This window comes from Bufo gargarizans, chromosome 3 (genome assembly GCF_014858855.1).
Source record: "Bufo gargarizans isolate SCDJY-AF-19 chromosome 3, ASM1485885v1, whole genome shotgun sequence".
NCBI lineage: Eukaryota > Metazoa > Chordata > Amphibia > Anura > Bufonidae > Bufo > Bufo gargarizans.
This window is the reverse complement of record NC_058082.1, coordinates 543,960,565-543,988,260: the sequence shown is the minus strand read 5'-3', so window position 1 is coordinate 543,988,260 and position 27,696 is coordinate 543,960,565. Positions and strand designations below refer to the sequence as shown.

Sequence of the window (27,696 nt, the reverse complement as noted above, 5' to 3'; positions counted from 1 at the left end):
GACAGGGCCATTACAGCCATGTACATTGTAGGAAGCAACATTAAGTATTAACGGCGCCATTAATGTGCCATAATATGATATAGCATCCTTGCAAATAAAAGTGTGACCAAAAGGTGGAGCATAAACTTATAACAATAAAACTATGCATAAATGGGGTATTACCAGAATCCCCCATGAAATTCTTCTTACGGGGGGGGGGAATCGATTTCCATCAGTATTCCCTGATCGGCCTAGATTCCTACTACAGCCCAGTGAACATTTAACCCTGCTAATTAACTACCCATCACTACGCATTATCAATTATTGATTATTAATCCCTCCAGACTGTGCAGATACTGTTTACCATAAAACAAAAAACAACTATGGGATCCTCACTGTTTGAGTGAACAGTGAATTAGGTAAGCGCGGGAGGGGTTAATAACGAACATAAAGGTACACTGTAGGTTGAACGACTACTAGAGCAACATGACCGTAAGCATCCGAGTTTCGGCAAAAGTCTCAGGTGTCTATCCCTCTACTTGCCGCTCTCTTGCTACGTCCGTTTCTCGGCTGCCTCGGTTTCAGCCATGATGAGGCTTGCGGCAAAGGTGGTAAGTCCTCCTCTGAAGGGACTGGAAGCCAGGATGGAACTTCAACTGGTGCAATGTCCAGCATTTCCCAAACGGGTGGTAAGTCGGCAGGCGATCGGACTATGAACCTACGGTTCCCCGCTGTTATCAGGAAGCCAAAAGGGAATAACCACCTGTTGTATGGTATCTTAGAAGACCGAAGGAGATCTGTCAGCAGTTTAAGCAATCTTCTTTTTTGAAGTGTAGATGCCGCTATATCTTGATATATTTGCACGCTTCTCCCCAGTAGGTGAATCTCTCCTTTCTCCCTTGCTTTCTATAGAACTTCTTCTGTGTCCCTGTAGCTTAATATGCCACAGATAATGTCCCTGGGATTTTCATAGGAGCTAGGCTTAGGCCGTAATGCTCTGTGCACTCTCTCCACAGTAATACCTTTAGCCCGTTCTGGGACTAGTAGAGAGGTGAAAAGTAAACTCATAATATTCATCAGGTCTTCTTTCTCCTCTGCTTCTGGAAGCCCTCTGATACGTATATTTCGCCGTCGGCTTCTATTCTCTTGATCCTTCATCTGTAGGAGTAGGCTATTCATGGCCCTGGTATGAGCCCCCAACGAGTCTTTGACCACTGTGTTAAAAGTCAGCATGGCGTCTTGTACGTTTTCTAGGGATTCAACTCTATCCCCAATATGGCGGACATCCGCTTTGATAGTGGCTAGGTCTGCCACGATCGGGGCCAGCGCTTTGTGGAGTGTCTTCTCTAAGGCTGTAGTATAATCTAGTAGCGGGAGCTCCGCTCTCAGGCAGCCGCCATCAAGCTCGGTCAGGTCACGCCCCAGCTCACCGTCTGTTGTGCGACGTGAGCACGTGCTGGAACTTTGCGTTCCACAAGTTGGCCAGGCTTTGTGAGCAGCAGAGGGCAGTAGTGTTATACCAGCTGCAACATGGTCATCGCCTTTCCAGTCAGCTTCCGCTCTTCAGAAGTGAGGAGTGGGCATGGATGTCTGACCTCTGTGAGGTTTTAAGAAACTTTGACGAATCCACACAGATGGTGAGCGGCGATAACGCTATTATCAGCGTTACCATCCCACTTCTGTGTCTACTCAAACACTCACTGCTCACAATTAAGGCTGATGCTTTGCATGTGGAAGAGGGGGAAATGGGGGAAGAAGACATTACACAGGGTGATAGCCAGAGCACCCTCAGTTTGTCTTTTCAGCGCGAATTGGACGATGAAGAGGGGGAGGAGCAGGAGACAGTTGCCTCGGCTAAAGAGGGTAGTACCCATGGAAGTTTAATTCCATCGGTTCAGCGTGGGTGGGGAGAAGAGGAGGAAGAGGATGAGGAGTTTAAGAGTCATCCTCCTGATTACGACAGCAAAGTCTTGCCTGTTGGTAGCCTGGCACATATGACAGAATTCATGCTAGGTTGCCCGCCCCGCGCGTTATATGCATTTTAGACAACACGGATTACTGGGTGTTCACTTGGGTTGAGCGAACCCGAACTGTAAAGTTTGGGTTCGTACCAAACTTTAGGATTTTTGGACCTTGGACCCGGACTTTTCAGTAAAGTTTGGGTTCAGGTTTGGTGCTCGGCAAGTTAATGGCGCTTTTTGAAAGGCTGCAGAGCAGCTAATCAACAAGCGTTTAACTCGTGTGCCCTTAGAAGCCATCACAGCCGTGCCTACTAATGGCATGGCCAGTGCAGCATGTTACCCAGCCTCTATATAAGCTGGAGTCACGTAGCACCGCACATCACTCTGCTGTTACTAGTGTAGGGAGAGGATGCTGCTGCTGTAAGGGAGAGAATAGGAAAGAATATTTAATCTGAAGTGTTTGTTAACTCAGCGATCTACATAGATTTTGTTGTGTGGGTGCAGTGCACAATCTTTTTGCCCTGCCCTGAGCCCAGTGACACAGAAAAGTTACTTTTATCCGTCTGTTAGTTAGGTGGGCATCGGCGGCCATTTTATGCAAATTCAGTGCACCAGAACAGCATATGAATACTGCAATTATATTCTAGGTTAAAAAAAAAACACCCATTCTTTGCAAGACCCTACATCTGGGGCCTTTGCAGCATTTGTCAGTGTGAAATACAAGCTTGAAATACTGCAATAATTTTCTGGGTTTAAAAAAAACACATTTTTGCCAAAATACTAAATTTGGGGCTTATGCTGCATTTGTTAGTGTGAAATACAAGCTTGAAATACTTCAATAATATTCTTGATTAAAAAAATACCAATTTTGGCAAAATCCTACATGTGGTGCCTTTGTAGCATTTGTCAGTGTGAAATACAAGCTTGAAATACTGCAATAATTTTCAGGATTTAAAAAAAAACACACATTTTTAGCAATACCCTACATCTGGAGACTTTCACTGACACGTATAGGACATGTTTTATTTATTTTGTGGGGCCGTAGAACGGAAGAAAAGATGTTTTGGGGCCTTATAGAAGTAAATGGGTCTGTGTCTTATGTGCAAAATTACGGATCAGATGCGGAAAGCAACATGTGTCCTTCTGAATGAGCCCTAACAAGCATATTTTTAAAGACTTTAGCTGTTTCCCAAATGCATTGTTAATGATATTAATTCTACTCAACCTTAAAGGGGTATTCCCATCTTCAGTTTTAATACTTACCTTCGTCCAGCGCGACGTCCACTTCCTGGATTCGGCTGGGCTTGAGTGACGTCTTCTCCCGGCCAGGCCGCACTTGCGCAGGACACTGAAGTTTTTCTCCCGGCCGGGTCGCGCAATGTCCTGAACGTGCAGGCATGCCGCGCATGCGCCATTGGTGACTTATTCCTGGCCTGCATAGGACAGAGCCGGCGTGCGCGTTCACAGCTCTGTACTATACTGCCAGGAAGAAGTCATCATGGCGCATGCGCAGCGGCGTGCGTGTTCAGGACATTGCCCGGCCTTGAGAGAATCTTCAGTCTTCTGTGCAAGCGCAGCCCGGCAGGATTCGACAGGAAAGGTGGCTGTAACCAGGAGAGACAACAGACAACATCAGGTAAGAGGGGACTATTTTTCTCCAAAAAGGGTCGGAATTGGGTAAAAAAATGTATTTAGATCACTAACAGAGTTAACAGTGATCATTCAGATGGGAATACCCCTTTATGAACTGACTATTATGGATTGATCTTTTGACACCGTGAATATGAAAGCTATTAAAATGATGTAAAGAATTTGTAGCAGTTGTTTTTTTATAGCCTTCTGTAATAATGTCACCATCTTCTATAGCCACCGGGACAAATCCATCTTCAGTGTCAAATTTACACGTGAACTTCATATTCATCTCATTGATGTTATTTAAATAAGTAACAAAATCTAGAAACTGCACTTCCTCCTCTGAATATATGATGAACACTTAATGGATGTATCTAAAAGAAGATTTGATCTACTGTACATAAGGATTTTGTACTGTTAACTCATAAGAGTCTTCAAAAACTGGTAAAAATATATACGCCAAGGCATCGGTCCCCAACCACCGGGCCTCGGCCCAGGACTGGGCCCTGGAAGATTGTTTGCCGGGCTACGGCAATACAGAGGAGGGGAGACGCCAGGTGCATGCAAGCCCGACACGCACATCACACACAACAAGCGGCCGTACAGTGGGAAGGAAGGAGAGCGTTCCTTCCTTCTCACTGTGATGCCGGCCAGCCACTGCGATCAATGAAAATGCTTGAAAAGGGCTAGTGAGGCAGGGATTGGTTAGGTCCCGTTGCCCCACCAATGAAAATGCTGAAAAGAGCTTGTGAGGGGAGGGATTGGTTAGGTCTCACTGTCACACCAATGGAAATAAACATGACAGCCCGAGGGGGGGAGGGGGGTTGTCGGCATCCAGTTTCAGCTAGTATCTGAGGGAGTGAGCTGGAGGATGACCTGCAGAACCTCTTCCATGTCACCTTGAAAATATCAGGAGTGTAGCAGAGCCCTGTGTAGTAGAGCCCTGTTATATATTTTAATAGCCACCTTGTGTTTTGTTATGCACGTGAATCAGGCAGCGCCGACCAGCACCCCCTAAGACCTGCCCTGCCCCAGAACCCCCCCACCCCACCCAGTCCCTGGGAAAATTGTCTTGCATTAAACTGCTCCTTGGTGCAAAAAAGATTGGGGACCACTGAGCCAAGGTACATAGGACAGGAGTGTCCATCATCATAGCAATTTCTGACACCAGAAAAACCAAAGCATTACGAGACCAAACAAAAAATAATGTCACACTCTGGATTTTTGTTTTACTCTGTTATGTCTTTGTCTTCTATATTTGGTTTTAATGTGTCTCAGAAACTCCATAGATCGGCCAAGAGCAAATGTTTTGTTCTTAAATTGATCAATTGTTATGATGTAAAATATAGGTGAAACTCTAAAAATTTGAATATCATGCAAAAATTCATTTATTTCACTAATGCAACTTAAAATTTGAATTTTGTGAAAAGGTTCAATATTCTAGGCTCAAAGTGTCACACTCTAGTCAGCTAATGAATCCATACCCCTTGAGCAAAGGTTACCTCAAAATTGTGACTTAGGGGTTTCATAAGCTGTAAGCCATAATCATCTAAATTATAACAAATAAAGGCTTGAAATATCTCGCTTTGCATGTAATGAGTCTCATGTTAGTTTCACCTTTTAAGTTGCATTACTGAAATAAATGAACTTTGCACAATATTCTAATTTTTCAAGTTTCACCTGTAGACTGAATTATAGATGGAGAGTCATGTGGTTGTAGGTCTGGATGGAATGTATCTCATCAGGATGTAAAATGCTCATTGTTTACACTGATTCTCATATGAAAAGGTCTCGGAGTATCCCAGGAATCTCTTACAGATGCTAAATAGGAGTGTGAACAATAGGTCTCTACCCTCAAATACAATGTGTAAATGAAGGACCATCTCAGGAGGCTAGAAAATGCTAAACTGTTAGATGAGGAGGAGGCACAATTATGCTTCTATTGTATATGGTAATGAGGGTGAATAATGAAGGTGGGACTGGGCGTCTCCTGGGGGAAGAGGAGGAGCAGATGGCTATAGCCACCAAAGGGGTATAAAAGACCCAAGCATGGCTCAGAAAGCTGGAATTCACCAAGGGAATTTACTTGGCTCACTGACTTACTGAGAAGAAGACACTGACTGGAGATCAAGTCCTGAGTGTGTGGAGGGTCTATGTCTGGTAAGTGTCACTGAACTGACTGTAAGTGGATGGAATTATAAGATATTGTAATCTGTGCTGTGTATAAGGACAATGTGTCTCTGTCTGTCATGTCTCTTGTGTTTGTCTCCATGTAAATCTCAATATAAATCCCATCATAACTGGACACGGATTTTCCACCTTTTACAATACACATTTTCTACACTTCTTCTTGTATTCCATTTCTTGCTCTGAACCTTAGAATCAGACCCAGTAAGAGGAAGGGAATTCTTACAATGGGAATAACTCTTTCCTGGAGGTTCAGTGATGGCAGCAGTGACTGGTGATTGTCCGCACAGTAGTGTGTAAGTGATTGTACACGCAGTGTCCATACATGTGATAGTACATACCTGTAACTCTGCCGGGAACATGGACAATCACCGATCCTGACTGCCATCACTGGACCACACCAAAGCATCATTAACAGCAGGAAAGAAGATTACTGACAGGGGGAATCTTTAATTGGTGTCTGATTTGTCAATACGTTATTTTCCCCGTAGACACTTTTATTTCCAGCACCTCTATAGATATCTGTACATAGTAATATAATAAAGGTCTCTATACAGAAAGCAGTCAGTACAGTATATAGTAAATATCACCCCAAAGTCATCTATTACACACAAGCTTAGAAGTGTCATAAAGCCGTCCAGAATGTATTTTTAAGGTTTTTTGTGCCCTTATGACTTAAATAAATTTATCATTAAGAACTTGAGCGACTGGAGGACAATCTGCTATTATTTATACTTCATTTAGATTCCATCATTTTCCTGGCACTAGACCAATCTGATATAAAATGTGTATAAAATGCTGTACAGAAACAATGTCAATCAGAAAACAGATTCTAGTGATTTTACCATAAGAAATATGTGTCAAAGCCTCACTTCTCCACCTGGGTCCATGTGCCAGTCTCTAGGGGCTGTTGGGATCCATGTACCAATCTGTAACTCCTCATCTCCCACAATTAATGAAATAAAATGGTAGAGAATACTGAAATATTACTTTATTATAAATGCATTACCAGATTCCTCATTATTTATAATGGTAGTGTCATGGTGTGGCTCACTGTGACACGGGTTGCCATGTTTACTCACATTGGTTGCTCTCGCATACTGGCTACAATGGATGCCGTGTAGGCTGGTTGCCATAGGCAACAGGTATTTTTACGGCGGCCTGTGTGTATATACTGTTCTCCTTGTATTTTCTTTCTCCTCTCCCTGTTGTCTGGTTCTTGGGAGGTTAATGTCTTGGTCTGGCTGTGGTTACTAGGTGCTATACTGTATATTCCTGTTAGCTGTGGCCCCGGAGGTCAGTCTGTCTCCAGCTCTGCTGGGTGCAGGAACTATGAACCCGACCTGGGGTTCTTCTATCTGTCCTGTCTGTGTGGTCACCTACTGAGACATAAAAGGTTACCTTGTCCAGTTCCATGTGTTTTGTGCAGATCTGCCTGTTCTCCCATGAACTAACTCTGAATAGGGAACAGGCATCTGCTAGTCTGGTTCTTTGCCTTTGTGCAGAGGCCTCCTGGGTTCTCCAGAGGCCGGATATATAGTCTATGTATGCAGCCCTGCCTGTGACCACCATGCATCCGTTCTATATGGGGTGCAGGCATTTGTCTTGTTTTCTGGTTCCTATTATGACTTGTCTAAACAGTGTCCTGAGTTTGTTTGGGTTCCTGTTTGTGTGCCTGGCTTGCAGTCCGTCCTGTGTCTGTCTGGTATGCTGGTGATTGCACCAACATCTGTCTCTGCTTCTAAGTGGCCAAGTGTACAGGGACTATCCTGGAGGATGTTCTCTCTGCACTTCTCTCATCTCTTCATGAGCTCCGTTATTACAGAGACTCAGCTAAGATCTCATCAGTTGTATGGAGGATGGTGATTACTGACAATAGAAAATAATCACCAAAAAATGAAGCTGACTTTCGTGTATATGAAAATCCAAAAAGCTTTATTGTAAATATATATGAACAGTACTTACATGTATTATAAAACAGGCAGCACAAGGCGGGACACACAAATGAGGAGCAGGACCCAAGGAGAGGCCGGGAGATCAGTGCACGAAAATACAGGGAAAAAGAATACTAGCTGAAAGAGCATACCTCAGAGCCTCATGGCAGCAACGCCCCAAACACAATGCAAAAGAGGCAATTGTAGAGACTGAGGTTAAGATGGAAGGAACACAAAGGAACACAATTAAACATGCCCTGAATGGTGCAAAGATCTCTCGGCCAACTCCTGACCCAACGCCGTTTTGCCAGCAAATCTGGCTTCTTCTGGGGATAAGGAAACACATAAAAACATCTCCCCTATATAGTGCCCACACAGGTGTGTGGAAGATAATTAAGATTGCAGGACCTGAATGACGTCAGCACCAATGGAATTGGAGCCCCAGTACTTAAGAGCCAATAATAGAACCAAAAGCACCTAATGGGGGCAGGACTAAGCTGACAGAGCGATCATGTGAGCAAGCACATGGCCACAGTGTCAGAGGTGCATCATAAGACACGCCCTGACCATGCCAGTTAAGCCAATCAGTGGCCCATGTAGTCATATGGAGAAGGAACTGGGGGCAGTGCAGTAGGTGCGGCCAAACGTCTGAGTGACAGCGGCACCAACAAAACATGAGGCCTCAAACTCCAAGGGGCGGAGGGATAGTGATGCGGCGATCACGTGACACAGCACGCGACCGCGATGTCACGGGCGCCGCCAAGGTAACACCCCCACTGCAAAAGCACAAGCAGTGGTGAACGCCCCACCCCAGCAACGCAGGCAAGCCTTAGTGACGGAGCGGCCACGTGATGCAGCACACGACCGCGGCGGCACACTTAGGCTAGTGTCTGCGCTCGGGTGTCTGCCTGCCGAACGGAACGGAGGCCAAGCGGTGCCATCCCGATGCACTCCAAGCGGAAGCGCATCCACTCAGAATGCATCGGGGCTCTACAGATCCGTTCGGGTCCGCTTGTGAGAGCCTTTAAACAGAACTCACAAGCGGAACCCCGAACGCCAGTGTGAAAGCAGCCCAATGCAGATACACATACCAGGCCACAGACACCTCTAAATATGGGCAGATGATCAAAGTGCATGGAAACTTATTAAGTATAGGTCAGGGTAAAAGTTACCAGGCCAGTGACTGGGAGCTGGACATGACGTAAGATGACATAGTATACGAAAGCACACAGTTAACCGCTCATTATCCAAATGGACGGCAGATAACTACATGGTGTATTGTTTACTGTTGGCAAATGGATTGCTAAAGGAAGTGGTCCTGTCGACATTGGGGCATGCCACGCACCTCCCGCATGGGGTACATCCCCATTTGGAACCTTTTGAGTCTGTATTCAATTTGGTCTGATGACCTGGATGGTAACTGTTTACCAACAGATCCTTTAGATTTTTGGTGCGTCTGTACGTGATGGAAGGGCAGTTAGGTAAGATTTTTGCCAACATGGGGTCTAATTGTAGGACCTCCCAGTACTTGGCTAGAGCAGAGAGGAGGCTGAGGCAGGTCTGGTATTCGTTTGGTGGTGAAAGGTGAATTGCGTTATGGATTCCGTTACCACAGACCATAACGTAATTCTATGACGGAATGCATTTGGAGGCATTCCGTTATTCATTCTGTCATAATAGAAGACTATGGACCGCAAAATGGATCCGTCCTGTTTCCGTTATGTAGGGGAGTCCTCTCGTCATAGAATTGCGTTATAGTCTGTGGTAACGGAATCCATAATGCAATTCACCTTTTACCACTAAACGAAGTGTGAACAAATGTCATAAGCTAAAATTCCCTCGTCTCTAGAAATAACCCATCCTGCTGTGTGATTTGGACCGGTTTTCTTTGTACTTGTAGGATTGTGGCCATTTTATTTCAGACTGATGATTGCCCTGTAAATAAGACAAGCCATTATAAATAACAAAATGTTTGATACATTTATAGAAAGGTGATATTTCTGTATAATAATGTTATTCCCACAGTGGGACAAATAAAATACAAAAATGGGAAAAAAGTTTTTTTTTATAACTGTGTGCTATCCACATTTCCAGAGCGCACCCCCAATCTTCCGGTCCGTGGATCCATAAAAAAATAGAACATGTCCTATTCTTGTTGTGGACAAGAATAAGCAGTTCTATGGGGGTGCCAGCCGGGTGCATTGCGGATCCGCAATACACTGCGGACGTGTTGATGAACCCTTAATATGACTTTAGTGATCAATGCCAATGATGCTCTTGTGTGTGTCAAACAGAATTTGGTGACAGATTTATTTTATTTAATACATTTCATGTCTTATTAGCAGTTAGTATTTAGAACATTGGTATATTTTTATATACCGCGGATTGCTGATCTGAGCCGCCTAAGTACATTTATTATGTGAGTAGACTATAATAAGACTGACAAATAATTAATTTGGAAATTAACGCTGTTACTTTGAACTGTGCGAACATATTTGAATTCAGGACTATTAGTCTCTGCAAAAGATCCCAGGATATCGGATCGACTATTTCATTCGTCCTTTTTGTATATGGCACACTTCTGATATTGGACTGAACATTCGGATAGTTTTGGATTGTTCTCATCCTCCATATATGCGAATTATTGGTCACATCCGATTTTTTTTATATATATCAAATAGGTCCTTTTACCATTGTGTTACAGTGATTATATATATTTTAGATATTATTATCGATGTGTATGAATGTGTGTTAGAATATGTGTTTTTAATAATATAATAATTGATTTTATTCAATAAAGTACCACGGCTACTAGATATAGTGAGTGCCCAGCCCTTTCTATTGTATAATTTTTTGCTTGTTAGATTGGGTGAATCTGCGGGCTGTGAGCACCCATCCAGGTTTCCCCATACAGTAGTGCGACCCATCATCTGTGAATTAACCCATATTTTTATCTGCATGCTAATTACATTTTATATTTTAACTGTTTGTGTGTAATTAGGAAAAAGAGAACCTTTTATCTTATAAAATTTTTCTTTCTCCAGGTGAAGACTGGATAAAAGACTCCCAAGGTCATCTAATTCTATCTCCTTCTATATAGAAATAGAAGGTAATCAATCCAAAATTACCAATAATAGAACTGGACATAATCTGGGTGAGATGTCTTCAAATTCTGAATATGGGAAAGATTTTGAAAATAATGCTAATCTTTCTGTGCACAAAGAAATTCATAAAAATGAACGGTCATGTTCTGAAAGAGAGAAAACTTTTAATGTGATATCAAGTGTTGCTGAAAATAAGAGAAATAACACAGGAGAGAAGCCATATTCACATTCAGAATGTGGGAACTGTTTTTGTCGGAAATCACATCTTGTTGAACATCAGAAAACTCACACAGGAGAGAAGCCATTTTCATGTACGGAATGTGGGAAATGTTATAGTGGTAAATCAAGTCTTGTGCGACATGAGAGAATTCACACAGGAGAGAAGCCATTTTCATGTACGGAATGTGGGAAATGTTATAATGATAAATCAAGTCTTGTGCGACATCAGAGAATTTACACAGGAGAAAAGCCATTTTCATGTACGGAATGTGGGAAATGTTATAGTGATAAATCAAGTCTTGTGCAACATCAGAGAATTCACACAGGGGAGCGGTCATTTCCATGTCCGGAATGTGGGAAATATTTTAGTAAGAAATCAATTCTTGAGGTACATCAGAGAATTCATACCGGGGTTAAGCCATTTTCATGCCCTGAATGTGGGAAATATTTTATTGGGAAATCAAATCTTGTAATACATCTGAAAATTCACAGCGGGGAGAAGCCATTTGCATGTCCTGAATGTGAGAAATGTTTTAATCAAAAATCAAGTCTTATTAAACATCAAATAATTCACACAGGAGAGAAGCCATATTCATGTCCTGAATGTGAGAAATGTTTTAATCTAAAATCAAGTCTTTTTAAACATCAAATAATTCACACAGGAGAGAAGCCATATTCATGTCCTGAATGTGAGAAATGTTTTACTCAAAAATCAAGTCTTATTAAACATCAAATAATTCACACAGGAGAGAAGCCATATTCATGTCCTGAATGTGAGAAATGTTTTAATCTAAAATCAAGTCTTTTTAAACATCAAATAATTCACACAGGAGAGAAGCCATATTCATGTCCTGAATGTGAGAAATGTTTTACTCAAAAATCAAGTCTTATTAAACATCAAAGAATTCACACTGGAGAGAAGCCATTTCCATGTCCTGAATGCAGGATGTCATTTAAACGTAAAGATCAGTTTGAGATTCATCTGAAAATTCACACAGGAGAGAAGCCATTTTCATGTTCTGAATGTGAGAAGTGTTTTAGTATGAAATCAAATCTTGTGCGACATCAGAAAACTCACACAGGAGAGAAGGGATTTTCATGTTCTGAATGTGAGAAGTGTTTTAGTGAGAGATCAAATCTTGTGCAACATCAGAGAATTCACACAGGAGAGAAGCCATTTCAATGTCCTGATTGCAGGACGTCATTTAAAAGTAAACAGTATCTTGAGTGTCATCAGAGAATTCACACAGGAGAAAAGCCATTTTCATGTCCAGAATGTGAGAAGTGTTTTCGTATGAAATCACATCTTGTTCAACATCAGAAAACTCACAAAGGATAGAAGCCATTTTCATGCGCTGAATGTGGAGAGTGTTTTAATGAGAATTAAAGTTTGAGACACCTGAGAATTCACACAGGAGAGAAGCCTATTTAATATACAGAATGTGGGAAATGCTTTGGCTGTAAATTAACCACCTCCCGACCGCCTAACGCGCCGATGCGTCCGGGAGGTGGTTGATTTATTCCTCCTGGACGCATCGGCGCGTCATCTCGCGAGACGCGAGATTTCCTGTGAACGCGCGCACGCAGGCGCGCGCGCTCACAGGAACAGAAGGTAAGCGAGTGGATCTCCAGCCTGCCAGCGGCGATCGCTCGCTGGCAGGCTGGAGATCCGAATTTTTTAACCCCTAACAGGTATATTAGACGCTGTTTTCATAACAGTGTCTAATATACCTCCTACCTGGTCCTCTGGTGGTCCCTTTTGTTAGGATCGACCACCAGAGGACACAGGTAGATCAGTACAGTCCCACCAAACACCACACTACACTACACTACACCCCCCACCCCCCCCGTCACTTATTAACCCCTTATAAACCCCTGATCACCCCATATAAACTCCCTGATCACCCCCCTGTCATTGATCACCGCCCTGTCATTGATCACCCCCCTGTCAGGCTCCATTCAGACGTCCGCATGATTTTTACGGATCCGATCCATGTATCCATGGATCCGTAAAAATCATGCGGACGTCTGAATGGAGCCTTACAGGGGGGTGATCAATGACAGGCGGGTGATCACCCATATACACTCCCTGATCACCCCCTGTCATTGATCACCCCCCTGTCATTGATCACCCCCCTGTAAGGCTCCATTCAGACGTCCGCATGATTTTTACGGATCCATGTATCCATGGATCCGTAAAAATCATGCGGACGTCTGAATGGAGCCTTACAGGGGGGTGATCAATGACAGGCGGGTGATCACCCATATACACTCCCTGATCACCCCCTGTCATTGATCACCCCCCTGTAAGGCTCCATTCAGACGTCCGCATGATTTTTACGGATCCGATCCATGTATCCATGGATCCGTAAAAATCATGCGAACGTCTGAATGGAGCCTTACAGGGGGGGTGATCAGTGACAGGGGGGTGATCACCCTGATTACCCTGATCACCCCCTGTCATTGATAACCCCCCTGTAAGGCTCCATTCAGACGTCCGCATGCGTTCTGTGGATCCAATCCATGTATCCATGGATCCTTAAAAAATCATGCGGATGTCTGAATGGAGCCTTACAGGGGGGGTGATCAGTGACAGGGGGGTGATCACCCTGATTACCCTGATCACCCCCTGTCATTGATAACCCCCCTGTAAGGCTCCATTCAGACGTCCGCATGCGTTCTGTGGATCCGATCCATGTATCCATGGATCCGTAAAAAGTCATTCGGATGTCTGAATGGAGCCTTACAGGGGGGGTGATCAGTGACAGGGGGGTGATCACCCTGATTACCCTGATCACCCCCTGTCATTGATAACCCCCCTGTAAGGCTCCATTCAGACGTCCGCATGCGTTCTGTGGATCCGATCCATGTATCCATGGATCCGTAAAAAATCATGCGGATGTCTGAATGGAGCCTAACAGGGGGGGTGATCAGTGACAGGGGGGTGATTACCCTGATTACCCTGATCACCCCCTGTCATTTATAACCCCCCTGTAAGGCTCCATTCAGACGTCCGCATGCGTTTTGTGGATCCGATCCATGGATCCATGGATCCGTAAAAAATCATGCGGATGTCTGAATGGAGCCTTACAGGGGGGGTGATCAGTGACAGGGGGGTGATTACCCTGATCACCCCCTGTCATTGATAACCCCCCTGTAAGGCTCCATTCAGACGTCCGCATGCGTTTTGTGGATCCGATCCATGGATCCATGGATCCGTAAAAAATCATGCGGATGTCTGAATGGAGCCTTACAGGGGGGGTGATCAGTGACAGGGGGTGATCACCCTGATTACCCTGATCACCCCTGTCATTGATAACCCCCCTGTAAGGCTCCATTCAGACGTCCGCATGCATTTTGTGGATCCGATCCATGTATCCATGGATCCGTAAAAAATCATGCGGATGTCTGAATGGAGCCTTACAGGGGGGGTGATCAGTGACCCTCAGTCACCCTGATTACCCTGATCACCCCCTGTCATTGATAACCCCCCTGTAAGGCTCCATTCAGACGTCCGCATGCGTTCTGTGGATCCGATCCATGTATCCATGGATCCGTAAAAATCATGCGGACGTCTGAATGGAGCCTTACAGGGGGGGTGATCAATGACAGGGGGGTGATCAGGGAGTCTATATGGGTGATCACCCCCCTGTCATTGATCACCCCCCTGTCATTGATCACCCCCCTGTCATTGATCACTCCCCCCCTGGTAAGGCTCCATTCAGCCATTTTTTTTGGCACAAGTTAGCGGACATTTTTTGTTTGTTTTTGTTTTTTCTTACAAAGTCTCATATTCCACTAACTTGTGTCAAAAAATAAAATCTCACATGGACGCACCATACCCCTCACGGAATCCAAATGCGTAAACATTTTTAGACATTTATATTCCAGACTTCTCACGCTTTAGGGCCCCTAAAAAGCCAGGGCAGTATAAATACCCCACATGTGACCCCATTTCGGCAAGAAGACACCCCAAGGTATTCCGTGAGGGGCATATTGAGTCCATGAAAGATTGAAATTTTTGTCCTAAGTTAGCGGAAAGTGAGACTTTGTGAGAAAAAAAACAAAAAAAATCAATATCCGCTAACTTATGCAAAAAAAAAAAATTCTAGGTACTCGCCATGCCCCTCATTGAATACCTTGGGGTGTCTTCTTTCCAAAGTGGGGTCACATGTGGGGTAGTTATACTGCCCTGGCTTTTTAGGGGCCCGAAAGTGTGAGAAGAAGTCTGGGATCCAAATGTCTAAAAATGCCCTCCTAAAAGGAATGTGGGCACCTTTGCGCATCTAGGCTGCAAAAAAGTGTCACACATGTGGTATCGCCGTACTCAGGAGAAGTTGGGGAATGTGTTTTGGGGTGTCTTTTTACATATACCCATGCTGGGTGAGAAAAATATCTTGGTCAAATGCCAACTTTGTATAAAAAAATGGGAAAAGTTGTCTTTTGCCAAGATATTTCTCTCACCCAGCATGGGTATATGTAAAATGACACCCCAAAACACATTCCCCAACTTCTCCTGAGTACGGCGATACCAGATGTGTCACACTTTTTTGCAGCCAAGGTGGGCAAAGGGGCACCTTTCGGATTTCGCAGGCCATTTTTTACACATTTTGATTTCAAGGTACTTCTTACACATTTGGGCCCCTAAATTGCCAGGGCAGTATAACTACGCCACAAGTGACCCCATTTTGGAAAGAAGACACCCCAAGGTGTCGGCGAGTTCCTAGAATTGAGGGGCACGGCGAGTTCCTAGAATTTTTTATTTTTTGTCGCAAGTTAGTGGAAAATGATGATTTTTCTTTTTTTTTCTTTTTTCCTTACAAAGTCTCATATTCCACTAACTTGCGACAAAAAATAAAAAATTCTAGGAACTCGCCATGCCCCTCACGGAATACCTTGGGGTGTCTTCTTTCCAAAATGGGGTCACTTGTGGCGTAGTTATACTGCCCTGGCAATTTAGGGGCCCAAATGTGTGAGAAGAACTTTGCAATCAAAATGTGTAAAAAATGCCCTGCAAAATCCGAAAGGTGCACTTTGGAATATGTGCCCCTTTGCCCACCTTGGCAGCAAAAAAGTGTGACACATCTGGTATCGCCGTACTCAGGAGAAGTTGGGCAATGTGTTTTGGGGTGTCATTTTACATATACCCATGCTGGGTGAGAAAAATATCTTGGTCAAATGCCAACTTTGTATAAAAAAATTTGAAAATCAAAATCTGTAAAAAATGACCGGTGAAATCCGAAAGGTGCACTTTGAAATATGAGTACGGCGATACCACATGTGTGACACTTTTTTGCTGCCAAGGTGGGCAAAGGGGCGCATATTCCAAAGTGCACCTTTCGGATTTCACCGGTCATTTCTTACACATTTTGATTGCAAAGTTCTTCTCACACATTTGGGCCCCTAAATTGCCAGGGCAGTATAACTACCCCACAAGTGACCCCATTTTGGAAAGAAGACACCCCAAGGTATTCTGTGAGGGGCATGGTGAGTTCCTAGAATTTTTTATTTTTTGTCGCAAGTTAGTGGAATATGAGACTTTGTCAGAAAAAAAAAAAAAAAAAAGAAATCATCATCATTTTCCGCTAACTTGTGACAAAAAATAAAAAGTTCTATGAACTCACTATGCCCATCAGCGAATACCTTAGGGTGTCTACTTTCCGAAATGGGGTCATTTGTGGGGTTTTTCTACTGTTTGGGCATTGTAGAACCTCAGGAAACATGACAGGTGCTCAGAAAGTCAGAGCCGTTTCAAAAAGCGGAAATTCACATTTTTGTACCATAGTTTGTAAACGCTATAACTTTTACCCAAACCATTTTTTTTTTGCCCAAACATTTTTTTTTATCAAAGACATGTAGAACTATAAATTTAGCGAAAAATTTATATATGGATGTCGTTTTTTTTGCAAAATTTCACAGCTGAAAGTGAAAAATGTCATTTTTTTGCAAAAAAATCGTTACATTTTGATTAATAACAAAAAAAGTAAAAATGTCAGCAGCAATAAAATACCACCAAATGAAAGCTCCATTAGTGAGAAGAAAAGGAGGTAAAATTCATTTGGGTGGTAAGTTGCATGACCGAGCGATAAACGGTGAAAGTAGTGTAGTGCCGAAGTGTAAAAAGTGGCCTGGTCATGAAGGGGGTTTCACCTAGCGGGGCTGAAGTGGTTAAAGGGGTTGTCCGGGCTTTTAATCCCTTCATGTATTATGACTTAATTGTATGTCATAATTAGAGATGAGCGAATCAACTTCAAATTAAAATCCAAAGTCAATTTGAATTTAACTTCGGTCCAATACTGTATGGAGCGAGCGCTCCGTACCGTATTAGTCTGTATTGGCTCAGATGAGCCGAAGTTGTTACTTAAATAGTATTGGACCGGCACGCAATCATATGGGTTCACGCAAAGAACCCATAAAGTAAAGTAGTGCAAATTATTAGAACATAAAAAACATACATACATGTAATAGTGGGATAAATGAGACAATGGGTGGACTATCTCATGTATAAAGTCCATACAATGCAGGTTATTGGAGAAAATGAATAATGTCCCGTACTTATGCAAATAATACCTATTAGGCAAAATCGATAGCAAACAGTCTCATAGTGTGATGAGTATAATATTCACTATTTACTGCGCAACTCAGTGGTGTCCCACATGTTAGAGCGCTTACCTGGGTGTCGATTCAATCCAATGCAAACAGCAGAGTGTAGTTGCTTACTGACGTTATAAAATCGGATCTCCGTAAGATCCCTTCAATTATCGTGAGATGAGCTATTACTTTTTCTTTCTCTTTCGTATAATACAGACTCTTCAATCGCTGCTAAAAATCGTAGTGAAGCTTCGATCTTGTGATCATGGATTGTTATCAGTAGCCAGCCGTTAATAAAGTCGACCACCAGTCGGTTTGCTTTCGTTCGTTTCAGAAGATGATTTCCTTGGTGTCTTTCAATGTTGCATGGCCATGCTCAAAATTTCTGACTTTTTATGAACATCCCATCGATCCCATTTTTGGACATTGGCACCTATCCGTGTATATAGAGAGTGAGCCGTCCCATTACTATTCATTTACTTGAACTTATTACTTAGCAAAGTCTCGCGTGACTTTGCGTAATAACTTAATAGATTCATTTTTATTGCAAAAAAACATTTCCCGAACTTGCTTTCCGTTCCAAGGTACCAATTGGAACCGAACCCGAGTTGGGGGAAATGGGTTTTTCACATTATAAATGAATCTATGAAGTTATTACGCAAAGTCACAAGAGACTTCGCTAAGTAATAACTTCAGGTCATCTGGGCCAGTACAGACTAATACTGTACGGAGCGCTCGCTCCATACAGTATTGGACCGAAGTTTTATGCAAATCGACTTCAGATGTTTTATCCAAAGTCGATTTGCTCATCTCTAGTCATAATGCCTGAGGGAAGGTATCTGACCTGACAGGGAGCGGAGATTGCGTCGCACCCTTCATTTAACCCCTGCGGTGCCTGTGAATGAAGGCAGAGGGATGCTGCTTCCTCTGGGTGCTGGCACACAGTGCAGTTCTGACTTGCATTTAGGATGCAGTTTTTTTTATTGTAGCTAGCTGGAATTACTTAAATCATTCCCACTATGCAGAACACCAGGGGTTAACAAAACTGCATCTTGAAGGCATGTCAGAACTGCACTGTGTGCCAGTACCCTCTGCTTTATGATCGGTTGCCATGGCAGCCCGCAAGCTGCTTAAGTGATCCAGGCCTGCAATGGCGTTCTCCATACTGAGCTATGCACGAGGCACAGCTCAGAATGGAGAGAGTAAAAATCCTATTCACCCTAAGGGCTCATGCACACAAACGTATTTTCTTTCCGTGTCTGTTACATTTTTTTTTTGTTGACCATATGCAGAACTATTCAGTTCAATGGGTCCGTAAAAAATGGAAGTGTGTATTCCGTTTCCATATGCCCGCTCCTTAAAAAAATAGAACATGTCCTATTATTGTCTGCATTACCAACAAAGATAGGACCGTTCTTATAGGGGCCAGAATGCACACGGACGTCATCCATGCTTTTTGTGTATCAGTTGTTTTTTTTCGCACCTCAAATTACATACGGTCATGTGCATGAGCCCTGATAGAGATCTATTAGTGTGAATTGGAGACGGGATCAAGAGATCCCATGTACTAAGGGACATATTGGTGTTAAATTTATTTTTTTAATAAAATAAAAAAAAAATATATAACTATAAATCCCCCCTTTCCCAATTTTACATATAAAAATATATAAACAACAAAAAAATAAACATATTTTGTATCGCTGTGTGAAAATCTCTAAACTATAAAAAAATCCTGTACAGTGAACGCCGTACATACTGCAAAAATGGTACCAATAAGAAATAGTTAGTTACAAAAAACAAGCCCTCCTACAGCTTTGTAGACCGAAAGATAAAAAAAGTTATATGGCAATGCAAGGAAAATGTATATATTTTTTTCAAATGTTTTTATGTTGATTAAAGTAGTAAAACAAAAAAACCTATACAATTTGGTTTTGCTGCATTTGTATGGAGCCACAGAATAAGGATGTTAGGACCTTTTTAGAGCACAATGAACGATGTTATATCAAAACCCAAAAAACCTTGACAGAATTCATTATTTTTTATTTTTCACACAAATAATTTTCTTCCCATTTTCCAATGCAAGAAATTGTAAATTAAATGATGACATTAGAAAATGCACCATATCCTGCAAAAAATCAGCCCTCCTATAGCTATGTGAACGGAAAATATAAATGTTATGGTTATTGGAACGTGGGAAGGAAAAATCCAAAATGCAAAAATGAAATTAGGCCTCAACCTCAAAGGGTTAATATTGATAACCTATCCTCAGAATAGGTCATCAATATCAGATCAGTAGGGGTCTGACACCCGGATCCCCCACTGATCATCTGTACGAGCAGACGGCTCGCGCAGTGTACACACGTGCCTTCTCCCTCTCTCTTCCTGCTCTCCGCTGTATGTCTATGGGACAGTAGCGGTGAACATAAAGAAAGAAGGGAGACGGTACATGCACACTGCGCGAGCCGTCTCCTCAAACAGATCATCAGCGAGGGTGCCGGGTGTCGGACCCCCGCCAATCTGATATTGATGACCTATCCTGTAATCAATAGTGTATAAGTAATCCCAGGAGGCGTTTCTCTGTTCAGCACAGTGTATTCTTTATTGTAGCATATAAATCAAAGTTTTTCAGGATGCGTTTCGGTCTGTCCAGCCGTCCTCAGCTGATGGATATGCTACAATAAAAAAAAAAACGTGCTGAACAGAGAAACGCCTGCTGGGATTACTTATACACTGTTTGTGGGGATTGCCCCTTCCCGTGCAGCGCGGACCACGGATCGAGTGCCGTGGGATTTCCTATAAGACTATTCTGAGGATAGGTCATCAATGTAGGAGATCCCGGACAACATCTTTAAGTCTAGTGAGACATCTGAATATTCATATGAGGGAGAATCCATACGTGCTTAGAGTCTAGGAGGGATCCATTGTAATGTTCAGAGTGTAGAAAATGTGGAAGGTGTGGAGCTTAGTTTTAGGACCTGCTGCTTCACCATGATTTCTGATCTATAACATAAAGGTGTTTCCAGGATTAGAAGAAGAACTTCTTTACTCCAAAACATCTCCTCTCCTGTCCAAGGGTTGAGCGCAGCATTGTAATTTTGCCATATTAACTTTAATAGAGCCATACTGCAATACCAGACATAACCTATGGACAGATGTGGAGCTGTTTATCTAAGAAAGCAGCCACAAGTTCTAATCCTGTACAACCTCTACAAATATCTGAATATAATGCAGAAAACTATTATTACTACAACTATAGATCAGCAAATCTTTTAAGGTTAGTTGGAGATCTATTTGTCCAAAGTGACCTTGTGATTCAATTAGGGTGGAATCAGTTCTGTTGTATTTGCATGTAATTATAATGTAATATGGCCGCTGAGTTATTTAATAAAATGTACCTGAATAGCGCCACCTGCTGTTTGTTGTTTTCCTTATTTCTCTATCCACCTAAGTAACATTGCTGAGGAGGACGCACATGCTCACTTCTATCCGTCATTGGTCACCAGCTTTTTTCATGGTTAGAAGCCATCACAGGTGCCGGCAGGAATAACATGGACAGGACGAGAGCTGCGACAGAAAGGACATGCTCTGTGAGAAAGGACATGCACCTGAGCTGCCAGCTTGAAATCAATCTAGAAGAGAAATTGAAGAAATGAATGGGAACATCATTGGATCCACATGATCTACAGGCTGGTTTTATCTTTGTTAGAAAGAGACTATTGTGTATTGTGTGAAGTCCAATTTTCATTTTTTAATAATTATTAGATAATTCATTTAATTGTAGAGTAAGAATAGTTAAATGTGAGTTGATGGAAGCAGTGTCAGAAGTGGAGCAAAAGTATATAAAGAATCATCATAAAGTAAAATATTAAAATGGAAGACCGTTACAGAATAAATGACTGAGTAGGTTACCCCGGAAAACTTCTGGCTGAGTTAGTTTATAAAAGTAAATCGTTTATAAATGATCTGATAGGAACTATGAAGGAATTTGCAAAATTGCTTGGGACAGACAAGGCAGAAGGTGTGTGTGCGCTGTTTAGGAGGATGGTTGTAGTAGTAGTAGTAGTAGTAGTAGTAGTAGTGGTGGCAGCTAAGTAGCAGGTAACGGAAGTGGCAGTAGGGGAAATATCAGCAGAAACATGATAGTAGGAAGGCAGACAGTGGCATGATGGTGGCAGCAGCTGTACAGCACACAACATGGTGGTAGGCAGGTAGACAGGAGCAGTGGCATAATAGGGCACCCTCTGAGCAGATCTAATCCTCGGCCTCAGCAGGAGGATTGTGAAAAAATCTGCATGGATCCATGCCTCATTCTTTTGACAAAAGCTTGGTTTTCTTGGGTGTTATGCATTCTGCCATGCTGAAAATCCTCTCTGAGATGACACTGGAGGCTGGGCAAGAGAGAACAGACAGCGCACACTGGGCGAGTTCAGGCCACTGTTCCAGTCATCCTGTTGGCAAACAAGGGTGGCCACCAGCATCCGCAACAAGAGTTTCTTCCTTCTCCTGGTCTCTCTTGTGGCAGCTTGGAGACATCCACAGGTTCTACAGTGTCACATTTTCGTCATTACTTTCTGCTTCTTCTGCTCAGATTCCTCCTTTGTCGTCAGCCATCGAAAAATGGAATGCATGGCCATTCGTGTTGATCGAGCATGCTCGGCCGAACACCAGTTCAGTTTGAGCATCTCGATGCTCGGCACATGGCGGTACTCGCAGCCAATAAATGTGTAGGTAAGTACTGCCCAAACTGTGATGACAATAGCCATGTTGGCTACTGGCATTACAGTGATTGGCTGGCCAAAACATGTCATCGGATGCTATAAAGCACCCGATGACACGTGCTCGGCTCAGTATTAGTCAGGGAGAGCTGTGCAAAGGAAGGGACAGAGAGTGTAGGGATTAAAATTATTTTTGTACAAAAACGTTTCAGAGACCCAAAAGTCCTTGTAAGGACTATTCTGTGTGACAGTAGCAATATACGTTTATAGCGCAACCTTAATTGCTCAGTGTTAGGGAGAGCTCTGCATAGGAAGGGATAGACAGTGTAGGGAGTGTAATTGGAAGATTTTTATGCAAAAAATTTTCAGAGACCTAAAAGTCCTTTTAAAGACTATTGTGTGTGACACAATAGCGCATTCTGCGCTAAATACCGTGTAATATGTCGCTGCGGACAGTTAAGTTATTCGCGCCACATCTCTTGTGTAAAGTGTGCGCATCCCTAAAATATCAGTGACATCCAGTGCATTTTTCCCGTAGACGGTGTCCGCTGAGGACAATGACATTAGCTGCACCATATCTGCAGTGTAACGTGTGCGCTGAAAAAATGTATCTGTGACATAGTGTACTTTTTCAATAGACGATGTCGGCTTCTGAGAGTGACATTACCAGGCCTACATCTAAAGGGTAAGGCTACTTTCACACTTGCGTTAGGAGCGGATCCGTCTGGTGTCTGCACAGACGGACCCGCTCCTATAATGCAAACGCTTGCATCCGTTCAGAACGGATCCATTTGCATAACTGTTTATTTCAGATCAGATTTTTCACTTCGGAAAACTCAGATCCGACAGTATATTCTAAACACAGAAGCGTTCCCATTGTGATGGGGACGCTTCAAGTTAGAATATACTGAGAACTGTGTACATGACTGCCCCCTGCTGCCTGGCAGATGCTGCCAGGCAGCAGGGGGCAGACCCTCCCCTCCTGTATTTAATTTATTGGTGGCCAGTGCAGCCCCCCCCCCAGTATTAATTGTAACCAGTGCGGCCCCCCTCCCTCTATATTCATCGGTGGCCAGTGCTGAATTCCCAGTATTAAATATGACCAGTGCGGCCCCCCTCCCTCTATATTCATTGGTGGCCGGCCAGTGCGGATTCCAAGTATTGTGACCAGTGCGGCCTCCCCTCCCTCCCCCTTAATTAAAATCCCCCCCCCCCATCATTAGTGGCCGCGGAAAGTACCGGTCGGAGTCCCAGTTTAAATCGCTGGGGCTCCGATCGGTTACCATGGCAGCCAAGACGCTATTGCAGTCTTGGCTGTCATGGTTACTTGGCAATAAATACAAGCATTATACTTACCTTAAGAGCTGCGATGTCTGTGTCCGGCCGGGAGCTCCTCCTACTGGTAAGTGAAAGGTCTGTGCGGCGCATTGCCTATAGCACAGACCTGTCACTTACCAGTAGGAGGAGCGCCCGGCCGGTCAGACATCACAGCTCTTCAGGTAAGTATAATGCTTGTATTTATTGCCAAGTAACCATGGCAGCCAAGACTGCAATAGCGTCTTGGCTGCCATGGTAACCGATCGGAGCCCCAGCGATTTAAACTGGGACTCCAATCGGTACTCTCCGCTGCCACCAATGATGGGGGGGGGTTTAATTAGGGGGGGGAGGCCGCACTGGTCACAATACTTGGAATCCGCACCGGCCGGCCACCAATGAATATAGAGGGAGGGGGGCCGCACTGGTCATATTTAATACTGGGGAGGGAGGGAGAGGCCGCATATATATTTAGAATCTCTCTCAGTGTAACACACAACTTAATTATTTCTTTCCTTGAGGTTTTCTTGAATGGAGAAATGTGGACACAGGTGATCATGAACAAACCCTGTCGCTTCCAAGAACAATGAATTGAGATAGCCCTGTTTATCTTGATTTAATTAGGTCTGGTCAAAAGATTTAAGGATAAACCAGGTGGTTGACGAAGTAAAAAAGCCATTGTCTATTCAATATCTTCTCAATGTTTTGTCTGAAACCTTAGATAACATTTATTGCTAGTATATTAGATAAGAGAAATAAGCGAGTGGTTTGATTTTTGTATGGAATACTAGTGCCATCTAGTGTTAGGGTAAAATACTAGAGGGAGGTTATATTGATTATAAAGTGAGGTCACTAGTTAATGATAAAACTTGGCCAAGCCCTTTCTAAGATAGGATAAAAAGATGGTATGGGCTGACAGAAAGGATCGATCTCTAGAGCTCCCTAGCTCTCTCTCTGAACATCATCAAAAGACCAGATCCAGCCCTGACCACCTTTTCAGTAATTGGAGGCAGCCATCTTAGAACCATTGAAACTGATTTCTGCTAGCTGACATTTTGGTATAGTATAACCTTACCTATATTTTATAGGATAATTAATTAATATAATACATATCTATATACATATATATATATATATATACATATATATTCAATTAACCATACTTTGTGTATAGTATCTGTTTTGGAATAAGATTGGGGTGTACCTGCAGCATCATCCTGAAAATTAATCCAATACAGGGATATTGAAAATATACTAGTGAAAGCACGGTATTATCTCCAAGGAACTGAATTCAGTTCTAGACCAGTATGGTTGATAATATATATATATTTATATAGATAAAAGATAAACCAGATTTGGGTTTAAACAAACATTTGTCGGCTGAGAGAAATCAAGTACTAAATTGATTTTAAATATAATTGAGGGGCATTATTATAAGAAGGCATAGACTGTCAATCGGAGACAGCATAAATATTCCGACAGAGTCAGTTTAAAGATCTTCAGGAACCAGAAGCCATAATTGTTGCTCCTACCAGAGAGCTGATCAATCAGATTTACCTAGATGCTTGGAAATTTGCATACGGAACTGTCGTTCGTCCAGTTGTAATCTATGGAGGAACACAAACGTCTAATTCACTGCGCCAGATATTTCAAGGCTGCAACATCCTTTGTGCGACACCTGGGAGGTTACTGGATGTTATTAACAAGGAGAAGATTGGGTTGAGCCAAGTGAAATACCTTGTTCTGTATGAAGCTGATCGTATGCTGGACATGGGTTTTATGGAAGATGTAAGAAAATTGTTGTCAAGTCAAGGAATGCCAAAAAGAGAAGAAAGGCAAACTTTAATGTTCAGTGCCACGTTCCCTACGCCCATACAAAATCTTGCTAGAGAGATTTTGAAGCCAGATTATCTGTTCGTGGTTGTCGGACCAGTTGGTGGCGCGTGCATGTCGAACAGCAGATAATTGAAGTGGAAGAGTATTGAAAGAGGGCTATGTCACGGATGATCCGCGAGAATATTGAACCGTCCTCCCAATATTATCAATATTACTCTCCCTTATTGTAGTGTCCCACTAGGTAGGGGTGGGCACTACACAAGGGTCAATTGGTGTGCGCGTTACTCCTACTGAGAAGACAGAGGTTAGAAAGCCTCCTCCTGACATGCAGCTTGATAGCCCCGGCTGCTAGCTATGACCAGGAGGCTAGTGAGGAGACCTAGCCTGCCTGAAGCCAAGGGAGCCTTAGTTAGCTCTGAAGTCACCCCAGTAGCAGGACAGAACCTCCTGGGAGAAACCCACAGTCCTTCAACAGACAAGTAAGGAAATCCCAGGGAAAGATAAGTAACCCTGATGGGCAGATGCATTAGAAAATAAAGCAAGAATCTAATACCTGAGGAAGATATATTTTACCAAGGATTTAAGCCACCATTTAGGCATCCGGGCCTTGGGATAGAAAGCCAGACAGGAGTTCTAGAAAGAACAGTGTACGCTATTTCTGAGGAAAGGTACAACCTGTTTCTGAGTGCATTGTGAATTTACCCTCTGCGTACAACCAAGACCTAGAATCTGTTACGGTTTTGTGACGTATTGTGGCCGCGGCGGTCGCAGTTCGTCACAGGCTAAACTGCTGGAACTTTTACAACTCATAGGCCATGAGCGCACAATGGTTTTTGTGAAAACCAAAAAGATGGCGGATTTAATTGCAACATTTCTTTGTCAAGAAAAAATCCCCTGCACAAGCATTCACGGGGACAGAGAGCAAAGAGAGCGGGAGAAAGCTCTGGGCGACTTCCGCTCTGGACAGTGTCCTGTGATTGTTGCCACGTCTGTTGCTGCCAGAGGATTAGATATCGAGAACGTCCTTCATGTGATAAATTTTGACATCCCTGGCGATGTTGACGAATATGTTCACAGGATCGGCCGAACCGGACGCTGCGGCAACACTGGAAAAGCCATTTCTTTTTTAATAAGATTGGTGATGACGAGCAAAAAATTGTCCGTGGACTAGTGAAAGTTTTAACCGATGCTCACCAGGAGGTACCTTGTGCCGGCATACATACATAATTCCTCTGGGTAGCCATCTTATATGCTTCTGGCATATGTAAAAAAACAGTGAACTCTCATCTTCCTGAAGCCTGAAGCCTGGGTCACCTATGATATAGATGGACACTTTTATTACCACTACTCTGTGATGCCGGCTATAAAAGGTCATAAAGGCCATACCAGGCCCAGCTCATCCCGTCCTTTAAGATATACCCCGGTCACGTGAGGTCTCTGTGTGTGCGCAGACTCCGTCACAGACCACTAGGTCACAGCTGTGGGATCCGGAGCAATCCGATCCTTAGTTCGTGACAGTACCTGCTTGGCTTGAAGAGATGGCGTTCAGTGCCCATGGCATGCCAACCTTTAGTTCACAGCCAAGCAAATTTGCTTCAGTGGATAGCAGGAAGAGAGGTGACTTCCAGGATGACAACGGTTACAGCAATGCTGGCATTTCACAACCTGCAGCGCGGGCGGCAGCGGAGGAGGACGAAGATTGGGGCTAGTCGGACGTGGTTAAGCAGATGAGACATTCTTACAGATTCAGTTTTACATGAAACAATATGTTGTATGTTTGTAAAAATGAGAATTTTGTTTATCGCACTCCAGTATTTAAGGTAATAAATTTGCCGTTAGGAAATTTACTTATTTTGGTTCATTGTAAATGGCTGCTCTGAAAACTTTAGAGCACTAAATTAAAGTTTTCTTTACTTTCAAAAAAAAGAAGACCGCAATTTATAATAGAAAATTATTGTTTAACGCACATTAATTAACCTTTGTGTAAACACACTATTACCTTTCAAATGTATTATTGAACAAAACTTTAGATTACAAAATACAAATCTTCATTCAAAATGTATAATAAATATATATAGAGTATCAACCAAATTTTAACAAAAAATAAATTTATACTTTTGAAAAAGTATCTTTATATTAAAAAAAGTATTAAATTATCCATACTGTGATCCAAATTTCAACCTCAATAATACAATATTGCATAGTAAAATTGTCTTCAGTTATA

At 42.9% G+C, this 27,696-nt stretch overlaps 1 pseudogene; it reads left to right on the top strand.

The window, feature by feature from the left end:
* Nucleotides 1-569: 569 nt before the first annotated feature.
* Nucleotides 570-27,286, top strand: LOC122931754 (annotated as a pseudogene).
* The last annotated feature ends 410 nt before the right edge of the window (nucleotides 27,287-27,696 follow it).